The sequence below is a fragment of the Antedon mediterranea genome, chromosome 7, assembly GCF_964355755.1.
Source record: "Antedon mediterranea chromosome 7, ecAntMedi1.1, whole genome shotgun sequence".
Taxonomy (NCBI): domain Eukaryota; kingdom Metazoa; phylum Echinodermata; class Crinoidea; order Comatulida; family Antedonidae; genus Antedon; species Antedon mediterranea.
In genome coordinates this window covers 19,969,767-19,984,202 of record NC_092676.1, presented here as the reverse complement: position 1 = coordinate 19,984,202, position 14,436 = coordinate 19,969,767, and the positions used below count along the sequence as shown (strand labels likewise).

Here is a 14,436-nt window from a genome sequence, read left to right as displayed (position 1 = left end):
TTTTTCGCCATTAGTTACTAAGTGAATTGTTCACTTAATGCTAGCAAAATTAAATCATACGCAATTAATTTGAAAACGAATACTGCCATGTTTTAAGGAAATTTAATCTGCTCATAATTAGATAAATTTAAAATGTATTATGATAATAAATATTTCTGATGTGTTATGAATCATTGTTGGCCTGTCATACAGCGGTTTGTTTTTGTCGTCGCTTGCAATTGTGTTTGTCTCACTTTTCACAAAACAAAATTGATTTATTGAATATAGGAGAGTAATAGAACCGAAATGATTTTGAAAAGGGAAAATATGATTTTAAACGCACGAGCCATTGTCATGAATGTTTTAGTGGAAAATATAGTTTTGAACACCAGATTCTCTGTACTGTATCTCCATATATGGCATTGTACAGTATCATAGGCAGATTCTATATACTGTGTCACATCACATGTGGTGCCTGTAACATGTTAAGTTTCAGTTAGGCTTATGGCCTAATATATAATACAGGTGTCACATGTTAACATGTTTTGTATATAACAGAGTTTGCATATGATCACTGTACAATATAGATACGGGAATCTTTTTGATATGATGATATGATTTTATACAAAAATGTCAATATTATTGGATAATACATACAGTATGATATATATATTGAGTAACTACAGTGTTTTTTTCTCAACTGTCACACTAATTTATTAGTTGTGAATATAATAATATTTTTATTTTATTTATGTTTTTTGTAACTTTTGGTTTCATATTATTAGTGCAAGTAATATATTGTATAATACAGTTAACAAATAGCTCTTTAAGAATTTACCACTACAGTATGTTATTTTACAGTGTTGTACAGTATCTTTGTAATGGCTGCGAAACATACAGTAATATACTGTATGTTTAAGTGGTATCTGTTTGATTAAAACGGCTATGGATGGTATGTTTGGAAGTATCCACTTGAGGGTGGAATTCATGGACTATACCATTATTATTATTTTTATTCATATTTTAACCTACTGTTTAATAAGAGAAAGATTGTCGGTTTATCAAGATATAACACTCAAAGACAACGTCACATGATTTTATTTGAAAGCTTTGTCTATTTTGTGCCTAGCTTACCTGGATAAACTGACAATAGCCTTTCTCCTCCAAAAGCAAGATATAACTAAAAAAGTAGAACTTTCATTGAACACCCCTCTCCACAAATGGTATAGTCCATGAACTATGTTTTATAGTATTAAATCAGATCTTCTGTTTATATAATTTTTCCCAACAATAATTAGCTCTAGGCAATGAAAGAATGAAACAAGTTATTTATCATATCTTTCTGGGTCTATTAATTGACACCCACACACTACTAAGTAAAGTGAAGATTTATATAATATTCCAAACATTAAAACCGTCAGTTGATTGCCTCAAAATGGTGGGTAGTTTATCATTAGATACAGTTATCAGTAATCTTTAATTTATATGTTGCAAAGTACTTCATCCCCAGTTTGAGTTGATTAAGCCCTGATAGTGGGTGTGATAAGTGTTGCAGTTTAATAAAGCAAAGTTTTACCAAAATGGATTCAAAAGTTTTAAAGGGAGGTTAAGTACATTTTAGGTTGTGGCTATTAATTCCTTTCCACATCCCTTTCCAGGCGTTGTCTTTTGAATATTATAGGTGTGCTACAAATTGCACTCCTCAATACATTCAGGGGTGCTGTAGGTGTGCTGTTTGTATTTTCGTGCGTAGAAGTTTACCAAATTAAGGCGTGTTGTAAATCACACTCCTCAAGGGCAGTTTAGGAGTGTGTTATTAGTGATCGCACTACCTATTTTATGTGCACCAGAACCTCAGTAAACTGTATCTCCACTATGAAAATAGTTTTCCAGTACCATACTGGAGCCTAGGAAAATTCAATGTTCATGGACAGTTTAAGTGTTAAACCGTTTGTTATTTTTAATTGTTGCAATGTATTTTTATATTTATTAAAGAGGGCCCCTGAATATCAGTTAACTCACTAGGCTAAACTGGAAGGGCCTATGATACCGGGCACATTTAGATACAGTACCAAGAATCGGCTCATTTGCAATAAGTGAGCAAGGAAATGCAATGCAATGATATTATTGTCACCAGTTTTTTAAGTAATTTAAAATATAATATTAAACTTGTATGAACAACAAATATTTTGAGGCTAAGCTTGATCAAAGATGATATTTACTGGTTTTATTTTTATTTATTTATTTTATGTCTTTAGCAACATATAGTAAAGGAATACCAATATCACTGTCCTGTCAGATAGGTGGTAATCCTCTGATATTTTGTGAACCAGTTCACCTGGGTAACTACTTGTCTCAAATGATAAACTGGGTTCTTTAAAGTCCACACAGGTTATAACTGTGTACATTGGACCTATGGTTTAAACAATTCATGTGCCTATACCAATTCATAAAAAAGCTACAGTAGTGTACCGTATGTATAGAAATGCAAGCAACCTGGAATAAATGTATTAGGTTATAGGTGACAAAGTAATTTCAAAAGATATTGAGTAAATGTATCCTGTCACTTGCGCATATCCTCAATATTTGTGCTTAATATCTAATTTACAAAATGCTGAATAATTTATTTAAAAATCGTAAAGTTTCACAATTTTTATGTAGATTACATAAACACATAATTTATGACAGTACAGTATAATATAGATCTATATATATTTTTGTATTATCTATTTTATATCGTACATTTATTTTATTGTGATTTAAAGATGTATTGTCCACAAAAACATGAAAAATGAAGATTAATAAAAACAACTTTAAATAGGCCATTTTGCAGTTTTAATCAAACAAGACAAAATAAACAGGATTCAACTAAATCTCATTGACTATTTTTTGCTTTAATTACAGTGAAGATGATGAAAAATGAAGATTAATTAAATCAGACTTTGAATAGGTCATTTCGCAGTTTTAATCACGTTCACTTCCGTAGAAAAAAAATGTTTTCACTTATAGACAAAATAAAAAACACATTGACTATCCAGGCAATTTGACTATTTTTGTTACAGTTTTTTCATGTAAATAATTTTGGTCCAATTTTTGGTCAAAGTGGAAAACTATTTTGTGACATTAAAATGGCATATAACATTTAAAAATAAAAATAATTTTGAAAGATTATTTTTTTCAGGGGACAATATAGCTTTAAAGATGTATTGTCCCCCAAAAACATGAAAAATTAAGATTAATTAAATCAGACTTTGAACATGTTATTTTGTAGTTTTAATAAAGTTAATAACTTCCTTAGAAAAAAAACCAGAAAACAAATCATGTTTTCACTCATAATATGGCAAAATAAATGGTTTAATTCAACCAAAAATCCATTGAGCTGGCAGCCAATTTGACCATTTTTTGCTTGAAATTACATTTTTTTCAGGTAAATACATTTCTTTTCAATCCAATTTTTGGTCAAAGTGGATAACTATTATATTACATTAAAATGGAATATTCAACAAACATTTTTGTAAGAATTATTTTTTTCAGGGGGACAATACATCTTTAAATAAAAGAACAGTCATTGTTTATAGATGGGTTCTTCTGGACCTATTTACTTGTTTGCGGTTTTGTATTCAAGGGAAACGATTGTTTCAATGTTTATAATCTCGTACAAAAATGTCATCACTTTTGTCCTTATATTGGTGTAGGTACTGTAGTTTAAAGCATTATTTTGTCATAATAGGTTTGTGGACATATTATACTGTAATGGCAACAGGTGGTGTCTGCATAGTTGTTTACTCAAATCAAACAAGAAATATAATGTGTGCGAAATGCTGTACCAGTACCTTTTAATATGCTTTTCATAGCTTGTGATGATTTATATTATTTGTGTATTATTATTTATATACTAGAAACACAGCCATCTGCTATTAAGTTACCTCCTGTTTCCACTGAGAATGCAATAGGCACACCGCAGCCATGCATGAACACACTACCTATTCTATATTCAACAAGTCTATGTCGAAATGATATTGTATACATAGTTTAACTTAGAGAGTAGGAATAAGGGGAACTAGGTGAATATATTAGCATAGTAAAGGACCATGTCAAAATTATTTTCCTGCAGTTACTGCAGTAATTACATTTTGGTTTAACCTTTAACCTGCAGTGTTATAACAGGTAGACTCTTCCCTGGATATAGCATTTTTTAAAAAATATTATGCACCCTGTTTTATTGTAATATCTGCCTCATTAACTGCTACATGAAACAAAGTAAAATGATATATTGCAGTAAAACATGTAATTACTGCAGTAGAATAATTTTGACATAGTCCCTAATAATGATATTTTTCCTTTTACACTATTCTCAATTATAGCATGTTTGCATAGCCTAACCTCATTGTATTGTATAGTTAGTCTAGCCATAAACCCGATACGTTTTCAACACAAACTAATTACATTGGATATCGTTCCTATATTCCGATACTTGACAAAACGCCTGTAAACCATAATTAAACAAGCGCGTTTAAAAGAGCTTAGTGGTTTTACCGTAGTTGAAGCATAAATGACTTCACGGTGTTTGAAAAGTACAGATGAGGTCTCTTTGCTTTGATGATATCGTACCACTTGTTTCTGTTTAACCAGGTGTCTAAATCAACCTGTGTTGACGTCATTGCCTGGTCATTACCTGTTATTGTTAAGTAAGGTTAAAGCAGCTCATGCCATATGTAAACCATTCTCTATGTATCATGTGTTCAACATATACAGGTTATAGTGAAATGAAATTGTTATTTGTTTGTTGAATAGTAATAGACCATAAATGAAGAATTGTTTTAAATAGAAAAAGTGAAAGGATATGTTGTTGTAGTCAACAATCTTTACCTGTTATTACCATATGTACACTTTTCTGAATTTATAATTATGTTCCAACATATACGCCCGTATTCTTAAACCGGACTTTAGTCGTAGTTCGAGCTAAAACTTTTAAAATGACGTCATTTTAATTCATAAACCGAACTTCAACTAAATCGCCGACTAATTCAGGCCAACCTCGACTAAATCGAGACGAATTTTGATCAATTTTTTTAAATGGTCAACTAAATGGTTTTTAAACGATGTTTATGAAAAACGTAACAGTCATTGAGTTGTTATATTGGCCAGATATTGAAAAATGAAATATCTATTTTTATATTAGCTTAATCAAGTATACATTGGTATAAGTTATAATAATGAAAATAATCTTTATTTACAACCGTATACAAATTACATTATTTTCTTTGCGCTACGTCACGCCATAGCGACAATGGCAGATGCGGAAATTCACCACGCGATGGAATGTTGAGGGGGCCTAGCGCTTTCTTGTCATGCGATGAAGTGCGTGGTTCGTCGCGATCATACTTTGTTGGGGGCCTAGAAAATATAAAAGTTACCGTACTGCCATGGTTCCTGAATATATTTTGAATATTTTGTTAGTTGTTAATCAAAAGTACTTCACTGTTAAATTGATACTGATCTTGTTCCAATAATTAACGATTAAAATTACTTTTCATGTATATAGTCCTGATGCGTAAAAAGTGTTGCAAGAAAATGGAAAGTGATATCAATGCGCAAAATTTCGTCTGCTCCTCAAATACTCTCTTGTCATTGGCCAATGTATAGCCTTTGTTACCCAGACGTGTGCAACTCGACTAAAAGCTTGACTTCATTAAGTCGAACTGCAAACTTCGACTACTTTGTTTTTGAATCGAATTTGAAGTAATAGCTCGAACTACAACTTTTTCAAGTCGAACTTCAAACTACAACTAAAGTCCGGTTTAAGAATACGGGCGAGAAAGTTCTTATGTGTGAAATGAAATTGTTATTTGTTTGTTGAATTGTAATAGACTATAAATGAAGACAATCTTTGTTTTAAATAGATAAAAAGTGAAAGGATATGTAGGTGATAGCAGTCAACAATCATTATCTGTTGTTATTACCATATGTACACTGCATTTATAATTATGTTCCAACATATAAAGTTCTTATGTGTGAAATGAAATTGTTATTTGTTTTTTTAATTGTAATAGACTATAAATAAATAAATAAATAAATAAATAAAGACAAATAGACTAAATAGAAAAAGTGAAAGGATATGTATAGGTGGTTGTATAGTCTAATTTAAATAATAAGTCTGTCTAGTTTAGGGATTTAACTGTAGTATTGCCAAGATCATTTTTGTTATTCTTATTTTATAGCTCCTATTGTATACCAACAAAGACCAACACTCTACTGCTCTTCTTTTTTTTTACCGCTTTATGTTAAAGTAATTTTCTAATGAATAAAACCCACGACCACTAATAGTAATGTAATACAACCATTATTATAAATGTATAATTTATACAAACTCTAAAAACATCACTTCTTCAGGTTTTGTGTTTGAGCAATCAGACTATCTTTTTTGTATCTATATATAAATTTACGTAAGGGCAAAATTCGGTAAATCGCGCCTTACTTCTAGAATTTTTACTCGATGGTATATAAAGTTGGTTCGTACTTTCGGTACTGATTTTAACCACCTGATGTAACCCTGTTTACTAATTGAATTAAGTTAGATAATTAGTTATTGACGATTAAAACGAATTTAGGTTCAACGATTTGCCCCAAATAGGGGTGTTTTCCGACCGTGGTATACACTGTCTAATGGATGTCCATCTTGAAAAATACCCGCCACAAAAATGCGAGGAGGCTTCGCATTTTCCTATCTCCTCCTACGATAATTGTTTTTAATAGCTGAAAACCGGTTGAACAGCAAGAGTACACCATCATAATGTTGAAGACAGGCCGATTTTCTTTAAAAAATACTATTTTGATAGATTTAATATACGATTATACAAATCTATTGATTTGCGATGAATGGAACATCCCAATCTCTCAGTCTGCCAGAGTTTGGTTTAACACAAGTACTGTAGGTAAATTTATGAGCCCTTGGTTTAACACATACGGTAGGTAAATATATGGGCCCTTTGAGAATAAACTTGCGAGATTGTGGATAGGCTCTACTGTTAGATATATAAACACATTATTATATACAAATAAACTTTATACTGACAGTTCTTTCTCAACGTTTGTATTAATTAATAATTACCAAATATAAACGTCGTAGTGGTGTATCGTGACATGGTACTTTAATATTTCAATCGATTATGACAGTGACAGTTTTAACTAAACTAAATAAAGAATGTTCTCTAATATAATTAGGAATCTCTTGCCATACACGGGGAAAATTAGTGTACAATGAATATTTAAAATAAATAAATAAATAAATAAAATAAAAAAAGTATTAAATTGCAAATGTTTTACTGTATTTAGAGGTATATTATTTATAGGCCTATAAAACATGAACAAAATATTTCGTTACTGAGTGGATAAAGAATATTTTTTTAAATTGTTCCTCTTTGTACCTATCCGCTTTCCCATCCCTGAACTCTAATGTTACATACAAAACACAAATTAGGTTTCTTTAAATGAGTCCAAATCAAAAACTTGGACTCATTTTGTGATAAGTTTCTCCTTGGGAAGTAATTCCCAGGGTGCTAATTTTAGTTGACTACATAAATCATCGTGTCTATTTATTCGTTTCTGTAAACGATAATGTATATAGTCCTGCGGTACGTACATTTGAAATCGCCAGTTTTGTTACGCTGAAATTACTGTGTATTCGAGAACCATCTGTGGGCACGACCTAGATGGTACGCGAGCGAAGCGAGCGTACCATCTAGTTATGGTAATTTTGTGAAGATGTCTAGCATTTGATACATAAGTGTACATGATCAGTAGACAATACTCTGCAAAATACAAAATACAACATTTTCTCTACCAAATATTGGCACATATGTTTTACACACAAATACCATAAGCCAACATTTTAATTGCAAGCCTAAAGTCTTATAGTTTGATAGTTGCCAGTATCACGTACTATGTAAGGGCATACTACATTATGTAATGAGGGAACGCAAATGTGTTAAATATGGCACATTTACAGGTATATTATTGTGTCAAGTCATCTTGTTTTTCCTCAATTTGTAATGTAAATGTGTTTTTGAATGTGTGAATATTTCAAACTAAATGACTTTACAGTCATTCAATAGAATTGAATTGTCTATTCAGCACTGAAAATTATTTTTAGAAAATTTACCGTTTTTTAATCTTTCACTTTCATATGTTTTGCTTTGTTTGTTTTTTTTATTTTTCACAAAATTATTATTAATTTACGATTCTCATTTTATGCTTTCTGATATATTTTAATATTAGTTTTAATATATTTTAACCATTTTAAAAACAAATTTGAATGTAGGTACAGTACAAGGTTGCCTGTAGTGGTAAAACATTATACTGCCCTTCATTTCTCGGTTAAGTGTCTCCTTAATATCGGTGTCTTATCAACAGGGGTGGCCCAAAATTCCAATTCAATTATCTTTGCAAAGTAATGAAACGAGTTTCTACTGTATATAAATATATACAGCAAACATTTATTATGTACAACAGTAGAATCCGTATAAAAGAGACACTTGGATAGGGGTTCCCGTTTACGCAGGAAGTACCAGTATGGTGCCCCCTAAATAGGGGGTGTCCGATGGAAGGGATTCTGCTGTCATTTTCTTTTCAAATTTTTGTCTTTTTCGTATTTATATGGTGTTTAATTTTTTTTGTAAAATCACGAACTTGTATAAAAACAATAATGTTCAATTGAACGAGTTGTGCTGTTCATCAGTCTTATGTCTAAATAAAGTTTATATATCACCATCATCAGTAGTCCTCTTGTTTTGCAGTAAAACAAAACAACTAGGACGTCTTGCCATTTTTCTCCGTCTTAGGGCCTGTTTCTGCTGCAACTGCTCAAAATACGGTATAAAAATACGGTATAAAATACGGTATTTTTTATATCGTATTTTTTATTACCCCGTTTCTGCTAACAATACTTCTTGGGTGGTCGTGTTAAATTTCATCTTTTTTACCCAAATTGCCATTCATTTATTTGATCGATAATTAAAAGTCGCAATAAAGGAAGTTTTACGTCTCACTTTCAACAGCCTAGCCCTTGTGATAGAGATGTTGTGAGAGTACAGAAAACATCGTAATAGGGACAATTAATTCGTTCCCTCCCCGAGTTATTGTATTTTGCAATGTTGTACTGCTTTCGCAGGCTCTTCAGCTTTGAGTTTACTTGCTTTGGAGACAAGTCTATTCCATACTCCTGCTTTATTTTTTTTAGAAATGTCTTTATAAATGTGGTTGTCCCTTTTATTACCTTTTAGTTGGCCAGACATTTTAGCTTCCCCACACACATTTATTTAGTAAAACTGTGACGTCTTCGCTCCACATTTTCGCCGAATATATCTATACACGTGTGTAAAGCAGCTGACAGCGACAGAAAATAAAAACACAAATGTTGACCTTTTGTCATGTAAAAAAAAAATACGGTATTTTTTATTGGCAGCAGAAACGGGTACAAAAAATACGGTATAAATTTGTAAATACCGTATTTTATCCACAAATTTTGTGGGGAAAATACGGTATACAAAATACGGTATATTTTTTATGAGCGCAGTTTCTGCTGCCAAAAATATACCGTATATATACAGTATTCAAAAAATACCGTATAATATACGGTATTTAGTTGGCAGCAGAAACAGGGCCATAGGAAGGATAGTTTTGCGTATTTTGTCTGTATATTATTATGTTTAGACAAACAAAATAATCAATTGTTTTAAGTTTGTTTTAAGTAATCTATCCTCAATGTTGTATACATAATAAAGACATTTTAATCTTATCCAAATTATGCTGCATTTACTTGTGCTACATTTATGAGAACAGTTTCTTTTCACAATAATGTTAATTTATTATGAATATGAAAGAATTCATTATGTCTTACATTTAATATTCCTGTAAGCAAAATACAAATTGAAAATTCAAACAATGAATAAAGCAGTTGTCAAGGATGATAAAAAATGATTAGTACTATGATAATGATGTTGGTAACCATAGCAATATTGCTGATGTCATTTCATTACGAGTATGATATGGTTGAACGATTTCGATAGTGCACGTATAAAGAATGAATAACAATTTAATTTTAGTTTGTGCAGTATGTTCGCTGACTTTAATTGTGACTGTTATTCAGAATAATGTTGTTGCAAAAGCAATTCTGATTCTGATGAATTTTCAAGTTTTCTCAAACCAATTAGAATTTTCGTTAATACCATATCCTCGGGTGTAATCCCACTTCTGGTCTAATCCCTTTCTACTATGTCTGATTTCACATACAGGCATATTAGTCCATGGGATTTAGCTAAAAAATGACCCTTTTCTCACACAAATTGCAAGAAAAGATTTTTTTGATGAAATGTGTTCTTTAGACCCTACTGAACACATTTATCAACGTTAGGACATTTTTCGACAACGGGAAGTAGCCTAATTTGCATAATTAAAAATGGCCGCCATTTTTAATAACGTACTCTATATCTTGGAAACCGCTAGTCACAGATACTTAATTATGGTGTCAAAATCGTTAAAATATATGTTTTTATATTCACTTTATTGAAAAAGTTTGTCCAAAAATGAATGGAAGTGCTATTTCTAACATTATTGACCTTCAATTCAATTCAATTCAAGGAACATTTATTCACGTCCAAAAGACAAAAGTAACAAAAACAAAATGGCAAGTGATAAAACAAGAAAATGGACGAAGGCAAATCCCAAAAAGATTACAATCTTGTGACGGGATTGCCTTTACAAAATATTTAAATAAGAGAAGAAAAAAAAAAAAAATATATAAATAAAGAAAATAAATTAATTAGACAATAAAGAAATACAAAATATATATAAAACCAGTAGATAAAAGTTGGAATAAAAAATAAAAAAAGAACAGAAAAAAGTACAGCTGCATGGCATATAGCGAATATGATGACAATTGAATAATAAAGATAGCAAGTCACGGAACATGGAAAAAACGACCATATCAATCATATCGATCAGTAATGAGACAAAAGGTAATTTTTTATGTTATTATTAAATGAATAGCGGTTGGCAGCACAGGAAATTGAGGGGGGTAAATTGTTAAACAATAGAGGTCCAGAATATCTAATGCTATGTTGAAAATAATTGGTGTTATGGTTAGGGATATATATGTTATTTCTTGTTCTAGTATAATATTTATGAACGGTATTATTAGGAGCGAAAAGGTCGTTTAGATGGCAAGGGAGAAGTGAGTGAGTGGCCAAAAAAACAAAGACACCTTGCTGGGATAGGTTAATGTCCGAGAGTTTGAGAAGATTGAGTTTGGAGAATAAGTTGACCTTTGACCTTGAATTCTCATATCTCAGCAACCACTAATCGGAGATATACAAATTAGGGCTTAAATTGTTCAGAAACTACACATTTATATCCAGTCTAATGGCATGTTTTTGCAAAAAATGGCGGATTCTAACATTATTGACCTTTGACCTTGATTTATCATATCTTAGCAACCACTAATCTGAGAGACACACAATATGGCTCAAACTGTTCAAAAACTACATATTTATATTTAGTCTAATGGCATGTTTTTGCAAAAAATGGCCGATTCTAACATTATTGACCTTTGAACTTTGCACTACATAAAATCGCATAACTTTGAAAATATTGTACATATGAAATTATTTTTAGTGTCAAATTGTTCAGAACATACATGTTTCTATAGAGTCCAATGACACATTATGTCCAATAATGGCCTATTGTATGGTTATTAACATTTGAACTATATTTGAAAAGCCTTTAAACCCGGAATCTTCTTCATGTGGACATCCATTAGAACATGTGATTTGGCACTCTAAAATGTAAGAGTTGCAATGTTGACTTATTATGTTTTGTTTAAAGTAGGCCATGGTACATTAAATTTATAAGCATAAACTATTGCATTCATCCATAAACTGCCTACAAGTTTACACGTTTGTTTATTTTATTTCTTATCGTTTTCGCAGCTGAAGCTGAATTACAATATATTTATATAATATTAAAAGCATTAAAATTGATGGTTAAAAAATGGTAAAAATTAAACCAGATAGAAACATGGTACATACACAATACATTCACATAAAAAAAGTACAAAAACAAGTTATAAAAGGTTAAAAACTATACACGACTAGTAGTCGTACTGTATATGGTTATTGAAATAAATAAATAAATTCCATAAGAAACTGAGGTTTTTACTGTATACGGCGAAAATATTGCAAGTGGTGGTCAGCCTAATTATGAGTCTCGATAGCCAATTAATTAAACTAAACTAAATATGTTGCATTAATATCGATCTTTTAAAATTCCAGTTGTCAACAATGCGTCTATTAGTAGAAAATGCCTTCTTAATAAGACTATGTTTCAACCTAAAAGAATGCCCTCAAGAGTGATGCTATCCTTAGCAAAATATAAACTAAATAATCTTTAGAAATTTGTTTTTTGAATATGCCATTTAATGGCAATTTAATTTGATCAAAAAATAAATTACTAACTTGAAAAAACGTTAATAAACCTGCAAAATGGCATGGCCTATTTAAAGTATGTACAATATATCATAAAAAAAACTACATTTTTGTTGGCTCTGTTAATAGTGTCAACACCAACTTTCTCCTGAGTAAGATGTAAGACCTAATTAAAAATTTATTAATAATCCAAACCTATAATGTATGTATACATAGTCTAATATTTTTTTTTAAAGTGAATATTTCAGTTTTTAAATTTAATTTAAATCAACTGGTTACATGCACTTTAAATTACCACCATATTCTAAACAAGTAGTGCCAAATCACATGTTCTAATGAATGCCTACATGAAGAAGATTCCGGGTTTAAAAATCCTTTTCAAATATAGTTCAAATGTTAATAACCATACAATAGGTCATTATTGGACATAATGTGTCATTGGACTCTATAGAAACATGTATGTTCTGAATAATTTGACACTAAAAATAATTTCATATGTACAATATTTTCAAAGTTATGCGATTTTATGTAGTGCAAAGTTCAAAGGTCAGTAATGTTAGAATCGGCCATTTTTTGCAAAAACATGCCATTAGACTAAATATAAATATGTAGTTTCTAAACAGTTTGAGCCATATTGTGTGTCTCTCAGATTAGTGGTTGCTAAGATATGATAAATCAAGGTCAAAGGTCAATAATGTTAGAATCCGCCATTTTTTGCAAAAACATGCCATTAGACTGGATATAAATGTGTAGTTTCTGAACAATTTAAGCCCTAATTTGTATATCTCCGATTAGTGGTTGCTGAGATATGATAAATCAAGGTCAAAGGTCAATAATGTTAGAAATAGCACTTCCATTCATTTTTGGACAAACTTTTTCATTAAAGTGAATATAAAAACATATATTCTAACGATTTTGACACCATAATTAAGTATCTGTGACTAGCGGTTTCCAAGATACAGAGTACGTTATTAAAAATGGCCGCCATTTTTAATTATGCAAATTAGGCTACTTCCTGTTGTCGAAAAATGTCCTAACGTTGATAAATGTGTTCAGTAGGGTCTAAAGAACACATTTCATCAAAAAAACCTTTTCTTGCAATTTGTGTGAGTTAAAAGTCTAAATCCCATGGACTATATCCCTGGGTATAGTCCCAGTATTGACTTTTGGTCTGGATGTAGTCCTCTCTCTAGCCAGTTCAGATAAGTTTTACAAGAAATGCTTACTAATAATTTTTTTTTCCTGCACTAAGGTTTCCCCGGGTATAGTCCCCCCCCCCCCCCACCCAACTAGCCTATATCAGGGCTAGTTTAGTGCTAATAAACTTTTCTCATGAGTGGGCAAATTTCTTTTGTTAAGGTGAATATAATTTTCCCTAGTGACTTTTGTTCTATTAAACCCTATGTCTGTGATTCTTCCTATAATAAGTATTAATCTCATTATCTTCTTATCAACTCATGTTCTATGACATCGGTCAGTCTCGACAGCAAGAGTAAAAGGTGCATTTATGCTCCGTTTCACCGAAAGAATTTAACAGCGCCGTCTCCCGTGTGAATGTAGTGTAAAGAGTTCTAGTACAATAAATAACACACTATTAACGGGGTACCATATGCGTTCTCTTATTATTATTACTCACCATATCAACAATATATTGATGTTGAGCAAATGTATGTCAACTTCTATTAATAATGTACTGTAAAAAGGTACATAATTCTATTGTGACATTTATGACATTTAAAAAATTTTATTTTTATTCATGAGTTTTCTGCATATGACAAATTCAAAAATAATTTAAATATTTAATGTCCTATAAATGAAACAATTCTACAAGTACATTTACCAGTAAACAGAGTTATGCACTTCTGATGGGGTTTGTTGTCGTGGGTGGGGTGGTATTTATGCCAGAGAGAGGGATGCCACTTTAGTAGAAGTAGTAATTGTATAATGAATGGGGTAGAATCTATCTGTTGATAATTGA

General features: G+C 31.0%; 1 protein-coding gene across 2 annotated transcripts in view; it reads left to right on the top strand.

Annotated features, from left to right (window-relative positions):
• LOC140055281 (tyrosine-protein phosphatase non-receptor type 5-like) overlaps positions 1 to 14,436 on the top strand; it is a 56,657-nt gene that overhangs the window by 17,535 nt on the left and 24,686 nt on the right. The window lies entirely within an intron of this gene.